Genomic DNA, 10,011 nt, shown 5'->3' with positions numbered 1-10,011 from the left:
GAGGGAAGGGAGACAGAGAGAGAGAGAGAGAGAGAGGGAGTAACGAAAAGAGTGACACTGAGGGGGTGAAGGAAAGGTTGGGGCAGAAACAAGAGGAGAGGAGAGGGGGATGGAGCGGAGGAGGAGAGGGTGAGGGGCTGCTGGTCATATAGAACATGTGAGGAGGTCTGAGGATGGGCAGGGGATGGGGCCTCTGAAATGAGGTATAGATAGAGCGAGGCGAAGACATGAAGGAGAAAGGAGGGACCCCGATAAGGAGCAGATGAAGGGGTCAGAGAAAAAGAGTGACCGACAAAGGGGCTCGCGTGTGCGTGTGTGTGTGTGTGTGTGTGTGTGTGTGTGTTTGTTGTATTGTAGGGTGTGGTCACTCTGCGGTACAGTAATGTTATGCAATGTGAAAAAGCACTCAAAGCACCGCCTCTGCTCCACAAAACCCACCCCAAAGAGAAGGAGTTTCTCCCAAAATGCACTTTAAAAACTTTCATCCACAATGAGGTATGGAATATATTCGAAATATTTCCCCTGATTCATAAGTTAAAGTATTAAATGGATTTCTCAAGTATGCATAGGCTGGTGTACTCAAAACTGGTATACTCAATGCAAAATGTCACAATACTTTATCTAATTCACTTGCATTGATTTACTTGCTTTAGTTATTATTATTATTATTATTATTATTATTATTATTATTATTATTATTGTTGTTGTTTTATAGTTTTTTTATGTAATCCATGTTTAAAAAGTATTATTATTATTATTATTATTATTATTATTATTATTATTATTATTATTAATAATAATAATAATAATAATAATAATAATAATAATAATCAAACATATTTCTTGTCAGTCCGTGTAAATTCTTTCCTCTGAGTCAACACCCACTCCCAACCATAACACATTGGATGACATCGTTGCTTTAAAGACGCAAAATGCCGTGAAAGAACGGTCAGTTAAACGCTTCACGCTTGATTATCCTCCTCCGTCACGCATTAATCCCAATTTAATGGCCGGATTGTCCGACCCGTTTGTACCTAATAATCAAAGTAATCGTAGTGGCGACCATCTACATCGATTTGTCGGGAAGGCGTCGCGGTGAGGGCGTCGCGGCACGGGTGCCGCGGTCGGCCGACGCCCGGGCCCGTTTCGCTGTCGCGGAGGGCTGGAATCCTGCAGCTGCGGCGCGCGGAGGGATGGAACCCCCCCCCCCCCCCAAGCCTGGGCGGTCGATTTTCGGCCACAGCGAAAACAGTAAACAATGAATTAATAGAAGAGGCGGGAAACCTCAACCGCTGCGCCCGGGCTCCCTTCGCGGATTGAATGACGGTCTCATGGCGGTCACTTGATACTCATCAGACACGGCGAGGAGAGACCCGTCGCTGTCTGGACCAGGACTCTGGAGGCGCTGCTGTGTCGGGTCCTGTTGGTGTGCCGAGCAAACACATGGTGTATTTACAGTATTTGTGAAAACCGTATAGGACAAAATAATGGAAAACGCCGACACGTCGACATCAAGGACATTACCAGCAGGGATTGCGCTTTTCCGGATTAACCCAGAATTCGGGATTTTCCGACCTGAAAATGTGACCCACGCGGATCATGCAGAACGGTAAAATTCATTTCTTCATGAACTTCCCGAGCGAAACGATTGGATTTGAGGACATCCCCAAGTATCCACGGGGATGTTTGTTTGCGCTCAGCCCGAGCTCAACCTGCCGCTTCCAAAAGGGCCGCGGCGAGCGGGGAGGGGGGCGGCTGGCGCCATCTTGGCTGTTTTCATGAGTACGACAGGGGAGAACTCGCACTCGCCGCGAGAAATAACAGAATCAGTGGGATTTCACTCTAAAAATGGGCAACTGCCGGAAGTAGGGTTTGCAGCGCTGACTATTTACTGGCGTTAACCAACCCGTTGGCGCAGTTTTTCACTTTCACTAACCAGTATGAATCTGGACAATTTCAATATTTAATACGTTTTCTGCCTTGCGCAAAGACGATAGTCGCACAAATAGTCCAACAAAATTGATGTCATCATAAATACATTATTTCGATATTGATTACTTTATTTATGTAATTACAACGCAGGAAATATTTTACATCACTTTTCTCTGTCAAATCAAATGAAGGGAATTGAGTATTCTGTAAAGATAATTTCTTATTTCTAAAGATTCATTTTTAAAATGTATTAACAGTGGTGTCACTGCGGGCCATCAGAGGGGGTGACACCAAAATAACTGTTTATAAAATTTTTGTTTCAGCAGAAATGTATTACTTTTTATAAATAAATATCCCTGTATAACAGTTATAACAAAAAAAAACACCTTTCCTAAGCCCAGCTCACATGTACTGTATCAATAAAGCGGCGAAGGGATAAAAAATGCGTAACGGAGAGGGAGCGATCTCCGCTCTGCTGTGCGTTGCCGTTCCCTGTTTCTCCAAACAAAACAAATTATTTAAAATTTTTAATAGATAAAAATGAACTTAAAATGATTTTAAATGTTTTCATTTTCCTTCGTTTCTTAATTGAATGAAACAAAAGAAAAAGCCCCGTGCGTTCTGTGTCGCGTCACACTCCTCTCGGCGTTCATTTAGTAAAAACTGGATTTTTTTTTTTGTGTGAATACTTTTACTTATAAATAGTAAATCCTGCTTTTCTGTAACAGGGAGACTTTCTCAGTCACTCTCTCAGGCTCGCAGAGCCACGAGTGTCCCCCGCCCCCCAACATGTGAATAAGGGGAGTACCGGCACATATTCATTTCAACTTCAAGCACTGTGCACCGGGCTCGGTATATTTTCCTGTTTTTTTTTTTTTGTCCTTTGCCAATCACATGCCGGAATAAGGACGAGGGCCACGCCTTGCCTTCAGCGATTTGAGGGATGAAGGCGACGTAAATCGACTTTTCACTCTTCGCTCCAGAAGAAGACGGTGTTCCAGATCAGGTGATTGGGGAGACCGTGGTAGGAGGTCGGGGTTCATCAAGCCACATTGATCCGTTTGACGGAGCGTATGCAGGTATCATCATCATCCTGTGGTTATGGGAACATCCACACACCATAGGGTGAAGCTGGTCTTCTCGGGCGTCTTCATAGCCTGCAACTCAGACTCCATTTGATTCAAGATTCAAGATTCAAGATTCAAGATTTTTATTTGTCACATACATATACATACTTTCATACATATATGCAGTGAAATGTAATGCAACGCACCCGGTGATAGCACACAATATGTCCTCGGAAAAAAAAAAAAAAGATAAAAGTAGAAAATTCCTTTCTAAACGACCGACTAACTGACTCCTAAAACGTAATACAGAAAGTTGAATACTTATAGAATAAGATAAAAATATATAGAATAAAATACAATAAAAATAAATTGAAATAAATGGAATAGATAGAAGGAATATGCCTATGTATATACAGATATGTGCATTTAAAGTGGCATGTGAATGTGAATTAAAGTGGCATGTGAATGTGAATGTGAATAGAGTGAGGTAGTGTTTGGGATAATACAGCACAGTATACAACAGTACGGCGCAGCAATACGGCATCACGAACAACCCTGAACAGTGATACAGTATGCGGTACAGTATGCTACATACAGTACAGTAGGTAGTGGAGCCTAGTGTATGGCTCAGTTAGGACCCCTGCCGAGGTCAGCGTTGACAGTTCTAATGGCTTTGGCCTCTTGGGAACTCCACCAGTTGGCTCATTGTTCCTTTGAAAACTCACATATAAAACTGATAACTGAGTGTATCTCGCATGTCCATAGTAATATGAATTACTCACGTGTTTATGTTGGCTGTTTTGTGCTGCCACGTCTTTGTGCACTTCAGACAAGCGGTAGGTTTTCCTCTTGTGGTAATTGCGACCGTCAAACAGCTCCCTAGATTGTATCAGAAAAGACCTAAATCCGAGACCTGATCCCTCAGATCAGCTGCACATTTAATCTGCCAGCTGTGCTTTAAAAGGTGTTTTCGTTTGGCCCACGCACTATAATGTCCGTACAGTAGCTGTGTTTCCTTTTTTTTTTTTTTTAAAGGGCTGCTCTTGGCAGTTGAATAATGTAGTTGGATAGTTGAATAGATGACGGTTCTCGAAGAGGTATTTCCCTCTTTGGTTGCATTTATTGTAAAGTCTAAAGTCACAATAAAATTTAAAGTACATATCTAGGTAAAAGTGTTCATTATTTGACTGTGCTAGATGTAATTTACCTCTTGGCAAACGGACAGTATGGCTGCCAAAAGCTACGTTGGTAAAAGTCACCTGTTCCAAAGTTCCCTGCAGACGATACAGTATGTATTCAAGCAAGTATTAATAACAGACAGACAACCAGACAAATGATCTCCTGTGTGTAAGCTCTGCACGTTGGAGCTACACAGCAACTAGACGTTCACGTCCCTCTGGCATACACATTCATTTGTTAACCGTCAGCAGGCACAAGCCCCAAAACCCTCACCAAAGCCCAGCGTACACCAAAAGACCTTTGGTGTATGCAAGGTTTTCCAAGGCGCAGGCAAATTTTCCCAATCCTAAGCGACAATCTTATAAAGTGTTACGGGTCCCGCTACCAGCAGTCTTCTTAATATGAGATGGTCAGAAACTCGAGTCCGGGACTGGGAATTGGGAATATCAGGTTCGTTTGATCTTATCTGAAGCCTCAAAGTCTGGCTCCTCCGGTGCGTCCCAGGATCCCGTGATCCCCGCCCTGCTAAATCCTACAGCGCACGCACCGCCCTGAGGAAACACAGTCTTTATGTGTGTGGTCCTGGCCTTCTGGCGCGTCCCTGCCATAAGACGGCCCGCCAACCGAACATTCGCCCCACGCACACATGACGGCAGACAGTGACGGAGGAGCAGCGCCCCCATCGCACCGTGTGACACGGATGGAAACTCACACACAGGATGCATTCATAGATTCCCTGAGCACACGCGGACGTTCACCAGGATCGCACTTCGCTTTCCACGGCCGCCGGTGGACAGCGCGTCGGGGCGGCGGCTGGACGAGGCTTGACGTAGGACCTGGCCCGGGGGGCCTCGCGCCGCTGACCGCTTCTTTCCGCAGCAGGCCCCCCACACGGCCCGTCAGAGTCGGCCGGAGAGCGGGCCGCCGCGTCGCCCAAAATAGAATAAAGAAAGCGCTGAAGGGAACGCCGGGGCGAGGGCTTACGCAGGTAGTGTAACCTGTCTGGACGGAGAGCCAAAGCAAGCAAGCGCGGCGGTGTAATACACCTTCGCTAAACCCCTGCGGATTCGCGCCGCGGCGCTCCGGCCAAGCACGAGAGCTAGCTTTTCATCCGGGCGAAAAAACCCGCGAGGACACAATCCGCGAGATAATCTTGACACGTACTCTCCCGGTCCTGGACTCGGCGAGAAGCGGCGCAGGGAAAAAAGGGGGCCGATGGAAAACCAGACGATCCGTCTCAATGTGTTAATCCTCCTAATAAAAAGGTTTTGCTTTACAGATGTCCCTGTTTTGACGCCGGGGGGGGGGGAAAGGGAGCACACACACACACACACACACACACACACACACACACACACACACACACACACAGAAACTAGCACATGTTTGCTGGAACACTCGGAACGGGTCACACAATCAAATCGAAACCCCCCCCCCACACACACACACCCCCCGTCGCGACACCCACAGCCACTCAACAATAACACTCCAGAGCGGCGCGGGGTTGGGGGGGGGGTTGCAGGGAAACAGAAAGGCGAGCCCAAAAATAGCTCCGCGGTCTCAAAAGCCTCGTCTCCCACTTTCTATACCTCGCTCTTTTTCTCTCTCTTTTTTTGTTTTTTTTGTTTTTTTTGTTTTGTTTTTTTTGTTTTCACTTCTCCTTCTCATTTTCGACTCGTCCCCCTTGAAGCTGTGCCTGGCGAACGCGTCGCGATTATTTTCCGCGGGGGGGTGGGGGGGGGTAACGAAATCACAAAAAGAAAACCCTCAAAGACCCCGAGAGCGTGAGAGTACGAATACGAAACCGGGGGTGAGTGTTTGGGTTAGAATTAGAAGTGTTTTTCAAACTTCCCACCTCCCACCTCCATCCCCGTCTGTCTCACATATGTGCGCGACTGAGCCGCCGTGACTGATGGAAGGAGAGCTCCTTAGCGGCGGCACTCCAGCGCTCCCCTTGGGTATTTAGTGAAAGGTTACACCTCTCCGGCTCCCGGCGCTCGGCGGGAACAGGAGGGAGAATGCTGTGTTCTTGCTGAACGACACTTTGTTGTTATTCGCTGCGGACGTCTTGCCCTGGGCAGTAGGGTTTGCAAATGTCCATGACAATAGAGCGGGGTCGATTGAGAGAGCGAGAGAGGGAGAGAGGGAGAGAGAGAGAGAGGAAAAAAGTGAGGAGAAATTGACGAATGGGTCTTCATTTGCAGGAAATCCTGCAGCCCCCCACCCTTGGCCCCCCAACCCTCTCGACTCTTGACCCTTCTCTTGGCTTGGGATCAGCCGGCCACGCTAAGGGCTAAGTGCTTCTTCCACCCGCCGCCACACACACACACACACACACACACACACACACACACACACACACACACACACACACACACACACACACACTTTTTTTTCACTGTGCCTCGTTTTCACACGTCCTGCAGTATCCCTTCCCTGCTTCCCTCACTTTTACTTCTGCTTCACGCCCTATACCCACCCCCCGCCCCGCCCCGCCCCGCCCTCACCCCGCTCACGAGAACGTGAAGCTCGGACAGCTACGGTGAACGAGATGAACCTGTTCGAACCAAGATCAGCCAACGTGAGCCAATTCAAAATAGAGACGCCGTCGACGTCGTCACCATGCCGTGCGCCAATTTCACTGCTGAACAATCAAACGGAAAAAAAAACAAAAAAAAAAAAACGCCCGAGGTATTCAACTTGTCGACGAACATGATACAACTTCGTCCGACCGCTCTTTATGGGCTTCCAGGAAATTTCAGGCCTCTCCTTGACACTGTCTGGATCCGCATCAGCCATTAAACCTTCAGATGTAATTGCATCTCCATTCATACAGCGCGTTCGGAGACTCGTCCCGACCGATGGTGTCGAATGGCCGACCGGGCTCTGACAATGCGTGGTCGACCATCTTGTTTTGTTTCCACTGCGGCCGGCGACGACGCACGGGGGACGGCAAAAAAAGTAAAAATAAAATAAAAAAAGGCCACGACTCACGGAGCAACAGTGGCATTTCCCTGACTCTCTCCCTGGCTCTCGCTCGTCCTTTCTTGTAAACCCCTCCCGTGCCGCCCCTCCTAGCGCAGTCACTGGAACCCATTAGATGATGAATGTATGTTTGTGTTGTTCTAAGCCCAACAGCGCCTCCCCTGGCCTCCGCGGCTAAAAGGGAGCTAATAGGAAAACATTTACCGTGATTAGAGCAATAATTAGCTAATCATCCTTTGACCCGCGGTCCAACCCCAAGGTCAAATGGAGACAAAGTGCCCTGGGTTCCTCGCCGGTTTCCCATGCCCAACCATCTGTCCGTCAAGGGGCTCTCAATGGACAGAGAGGGAGGGAAAAAAAAATGCAAATATAGTGGAGTCATTGTGCGAGTCAAAGAGGGTTCGGCGACACAAACACCCAGATATCACACGGACGCACACACTTTGGACAGGCCCGAACATGGGTCTGCGACCAGCCAGGCTCTGTTGGATCCCTGTCTTTCTCTCCGTATTGGTGTGCGTGTGTGTGTGTGTGTGTGTGTGTGGCGCGTGTGTGTGTGTGTGCGTGCGTGTGCGTGTGTGCGCGTGTGTGTGTGCGAGGGGAGGATTCCCAGGGGAGGGAGCGAGAGAGAGCGAGAGAGAGAGAGAGAGAGAGAGAGAGAGAAAGAGAGCGGAGAGAGAGCTCCAGAGAGCCCGTCGCGGTGGAAATCAACACTTCCTGCTTCCTGCGGCGAAGGGGAAGTTGCTACCGCCGCCGTCCCTTATCACTAGGTACACAGGCGGCGCGCAGGGAGGAAGAGAGGGACCGAGCGGGAGGGTTGGCACAGGAAGAGGACGAGGAGGGGACAAGCGAGAGAGAGAGAGAGAGAGAGAGAGGGAGTGAGAGAGAGAGAGAGAGAGAGAGAGTGAGGGAGAGGGGGATGGATGGATAATATGACAGCCAGACAAAGGACAAGGGACAGATAGGCCTTGTGTCCACTCCGCCCCTGGTTTTCTCAGGGGGTCGGCAGGAAAAGTGGGAAAGCTGCTGGTCGGACAATGACACCTAATCTATAGGTCGTATAGGGGGAACACGGCCTCGTGAAGGAGACTTTTTACAAAGGGAGATCTGATTTATTTATAACCCTTTGTGTCCCGCTTTGCTGCTTTGTTGCCGTAGTAGTGGCCACAGAACGTCCACCGCAGGTAAACGTCAAGCCGGTGTACGGCACCGTCCTCCAAGGCGTATTCGTTTCCCCTTCTTACCTTGTTTGAACCGTGCACCACGCCTTATCCGCCTGAGCTGAACCGCACTCGATTTTAACCTGAACTTATCTTCACCTTCCCTTTACTTCAACTGAACATTACCTGTTGTTGAGGTTCTCTAACCCTAACCTTATGTGGCCTGATCTGATCTGAGCTGATCTGATCTGATCTGATCTGATCTGATCTGATCTTATCTGATCTTATCTTATCTATCTGATCAAATCTGATCTGATCTGATCTTATCTGATTCATCATATCTTATCTGATCTGATCTTATCTTATCTGATTTATCTGATCTTATCTGATCTGATCTAATCTGATTCATCATATCTTGTCTGATCTGATCTTATCTTATCTGATTTATCTGATCTTATCTGATCTGATCTTATCTTATCTGATTTATCTGATCTTATCTGATCTGATCTGATCTTATCTGATTTATCTGATCTTATCTGATCTTATCTGATTTATCATATCTTATCTGATCTGATCTAATCTGATCTTATCTGATTCATCATATCTTATCTGATCTGATCTAATCTGATCTTATCTGATCTTATCTGATCTGATCTGATCCAATCTGATCCGATGTTATCTTATCTTATCTGATTCATCATATCTTATCATATCTTATCTGTTCTGATCTCATCTGATCTCATCTGATCTTATCTGATCCGAATGGATCTGATCTTATCTGATCTTTTTTCCTGAGCCTGCATTACCCTTCACCTTAAAGACAATGGGTGGAATTGTCCTTTAAACACGATCCAGATCTGTTCAAAGTAACAGAACTCTCACTTAACCCAAACCGGGTGATTGCTCCATATGAAAGAAGCAAATAAAAGCCCGGAATAGCTTGACAAGCTTGTGGCCGTAAAACACGGAAGGGAGAGAGACTCCAGCGAGAGGCATGTTCGACAGGGAAGAGAAGAGGAGGGAAGGGGATAAATGGCTGGATATGAAGTGGTCTCTGGTACGAGTCTCTAATGTGACTCATATGAGCGGGATGAGGTCAAATGCAGCGATGTATTCGGGATTCAACCACTTCCACATTTTGTTGCGGGGAGAGAAACCGAGGAAAGAATTCCGGGAAGGACACTGCAGACACGAGATCGAAGCGAGGGGGACGGCGAGAGAGAGAGAGAGAGAGAGGGCGAGAGAGAGGGAGAGAGAGGGAGGGAGGGAGAGGGGGAGTGGGAAAGAGAGAGAGAGGGAGAGAGGGAGAGGGGTGGGGTGAGGGGTGGGGGGGTGTGTGTGTTTGGGATCAGGGTGGGGAAGCTTTCAGCGCTTGGGATCGTCCCAGATGGACACAAGCCGCTCCCTCCCTTTATAAACAGCCCCTGGCTCCCCCCCCCCCCTCCACCCCCATCCGCCCCCCCTCCACCCCCCCCCACCCCCCTCTCTTCTACGCGCCTCCAAACTACATTAAAAAAAAACAACAACCAAAAAAAACAAAACGGTGACACTTTTACTTTTTCTCTTTCCTCCCCTCCTCTCTTTGCGACGACTTCTCTGCCCTGACTCACTTCCACTGCGGGTAACTCTGTTTCCAATTTTCTCACCGACCCGACCCTACCCCCCCACCCCGCTCCCCGCCCGCCACC

At 48.0% G+C, this 10,011-nt stretch overlaps 1 protein-coding gene across 1 annotated transcript in view; it reads right to left on the bottom strand.

Annotated features, from left to right (window-relative positions):
* hdac7a (histone deacetylase 7a) overlaps window positions 1-10,011 on the bottom strand; it is a 62,370-nt gene that overhangs the window by 51,311 nt on the left and 1,048 nt on the right. The window lies entirely within an intron of this gene.

Source organism: Zeus faber (assembly GCF_960531495.2).
Source record: "Zeus faber genome assembly, chromosome: 15".
Lineage (NCBI taxonomy): Eukaryota > Metazoa > Chordata > Actinopteri > Zeiformes > Zeidae > Zeus > Zeus faber.
The sequence above is the reverse complement of the archived record's forward strand: the minus strand, read 5'-3'. Positions and strand labels throughout refer to the sequence as shown.